Source organism: Pleurodeles waltl, chromosome 7, assembly GCF_031143425.1.
Source record: "Pleurodeles waltl isolate 20211129_DDA chromosome 7, aPleWal1.hap1.20221129, whole genome shotgun sequence".
NCBI classification, from domain to species: domain Eukaryota; kingdom Metazoa; phylum Chordata; class Amphibia; order Caudata; family Salamandridae; genus Pleurodeles; species Pleurodeles waltl.
Genome location: NC_090446.1, coordinates 488,809,005 through 488,811,869, shown reverse-complemented (window position 1 = coordinate 488,811,869; position 2,865 = coordinate 488,809,005).

Below are 2,865 nucleotides of genomic sequence, written 5' to 3'. Positions count from 1 at the left end.
GGAATTGTGCAGCGCCACTTTTTTCAAATATGCCCCATAGGGCAGTGCTCAATTTGTAAATAAAAAGGTGCCGGTGCCCAAAGTCTTCCTCTTAAACACGCAGCTGCTGCAATTAAGTGTGTGAACACGGAACATAGAGGCAGCGTAATCCTGAAGCCATCTCGGGCCTCTTCAATCCATTTACAGGCACTCCCTGCCCCTTCAGCTCACTCTTGCGGACTTCTGCTTTTTCCCATTGTGATGCTTTTTCATTTTTCTCTTCCTCCGTCTTTCCCATATGTGTCTTTTTCTCGCAGTAAATGCTTGAGGCAGAAGAACAAGTGCCGGCCTTCAAAAATAAGGGCGGGTGCACCTGGAAACAACAAGCATAAATTAAGCACGGCCATAGGGACATATTTAAGAGCCCTTAGTGCCATTCTAATGCCTCATTAGTGTCATTTTTCTACACTAATGTGGCATTAGAAGGCCATATTTTTTGTAACCCTTTGCGCTTCATTATGCCTGTGCCAGGCATAGTGTATGCAAAGTGGGCATCCCGCCATTAGGGGGGCCAAAAAAATGACGCAAAGAAATCTGTCAGATTTCTTTGTGTCATTTTCTTCCGGCACGTTTAACGCCTGCTTAGGGCAGGCATTAAAAGGAGGCTTTCATTGGTTACAATGGGCCTCCGGGTGTTTTGCAAGATTAGCGTCAACATTTTTTATGCTAATCCTGCAAAGCACCGGACTAGCATAAAAAATTCTGAAGCTAGTCCCCTAAATACCGCCATGGTGCGCCGTCTTTGAAATATGACGCACATATGGTGGCGTTACAGGGGGCGCTAAGGGGCGCAAGAAAATTGGCACAACACTGTGTGCAGCGCCACTTTTTTCAAATATGCTCCATTGGGCAGTGCTCAATTTGTAAATAAAAAGGTGCTGGTGCCCAAAGCCCTCCTCTTAAAAATACGGCTGCTGCAATTAAATGTGGGAACACAGAATACAGAGGCAGCGTAATCCTGAAGCCATCTCAGGCCTCTTCAATGGATTTATAGGCACTCCCTGCCCCTTCAGCTCACTCTTGCAGCTTTCTGCTTTTTCCCATTGTGACGCTTTTTCATTTTTCTCTTCCTCCGTCTTTCCCATAGGTGTCTTTTTCTCGCAGTAAATGCTTGAGGCAGAAAAATAAGTGCTGGCCCACAAAAATAAGTGCTGGTGCTCCGCACCGGAAACAACAAGCACAAATTAAGCACTGCCATAGGGGCATATTTAAGAGCCCCTAGTGCCATTCTAACTCCACATTAGTATCATTTTTTTACACTAATGTGGGGTTAGAAGACCAAAAAAGGTCTTGGCAAGTGTCTCTGGCTTCTGTCTGGTTTGCTGGGAACGTTTGTGGGGTAGTTCACCTTCTGCAGGGGGGAGGGGTGCTGGTGGCCTCTGGGTCTTGTGGCAGAGCCTCCTGCCCACTAGCGGCAGCAGAAGTGGAGGGCTGGTCGATGGACTGGCTAGTGGTAGGGGTCCGCTGGTGTTCTGTCGCCTCCCTCATGATGTTGGGCGTGTCTGCCAGCACCCCTGCTATGGAGATCAGGGTGGTGTTAAGGGCCTGCAAGTCCTCCCTGATCCCCTAATACTGTCCCTCTTGAAGCCTGCCTCTCCTGCATGTTGTCAAGGATCTGGCCCATCGTGTCCTGGAAATGTTGGTAGGCTCCCAGGATCTCAGAGAGTGCCTCCTGGAGAGTCGGTTCCCTGGTCCTGACCTCCCCCTGGTGCACCACAGTCCTCCCAGTGTCCCTGTTGGCCTATGCCCCGTCACCTGAATGGTGTGCCCACTGCCACTGACCCCAGGTCCCTGATTGTCTTTGGTATGAGGTATGGCCTGGGATCCCTGTACAGTTAGGCACACTGCTAAATGACGTGTCCTGGGGACAGAGGTGTGGGTACGCTCTGTGGGTGCTGTGGTGTTGGATCCTGATGGGGGAAGCTCTGTGGTGGTCTGTGAATAGGCTTGGGTGACCATGTAGGTCCTCCAGATCCTGAGCTCCAGAGTTGCTGTCATTACTGAGGAGTCTTCTGTTGGGGGACTGGATAGTCATGGCACCTCCTCTCCACTGACATTGGCTGGGGTACCTGTGGGGATGTAAATGATGTATTATGCTTCATGTGTCTGGCATTTGTACTCCCCTAGCTTCCCCTCTATGGTTGGTGTTACCCTGCCAGCTTTTGCTTGTGTTTGGTGATGTATTGTGGGTATGTTAGTTTCCCCATGCTCTACATGCTTTACTGATGGGTGTCCATGCAGGGATGGGAGGGGTGTACATGCATTGGTATGGCATGCAGGGCTTGGCATTGGGGTTAGTCAGAAGTGAGGGTGCAGTGTGTGGGATGGAGTGGAGTGATGGGGGTGAGGGTGTGGGTGTGAGATGGCATGCAGGTACTGGGGGGGTGATAGGTAGTAAATATTGACTCACCAGTATCCAGTCCTCCGGCAACTCCAACAAGTCCCTCAGGATGCAGTATTGCCAGTACCTGCCCCCCCCATGCTGTGAGCTGTAATGGAACGTACCTTACCCTATAGGTCGTTCCACCTCTTCCTAATGTCCTACCTTGTTCTTGGGTCCTGTCCACGATTCTCCACCATAGCTGCATCTTCCTTGCAATGGATATCAGCTGAACCTGTGGTCCAAAGAGCTGTGGCTCTACCCTGACAATTTCCTCCACCATGGCCCTCATCTCATCCTCAGTGAAACTGGGATGCCTCGGTGGTGCCATGGGTGTTGTGTGATGTGTGTTGGTGAGGGTGTGTTGGGTAGTGTGGTTGGGTGTGTGATGTGGAGTGCTTGAAGGTTGTCTGGTTGTAAGTGGTGTGTGTGTCTAGTTGTCTCTG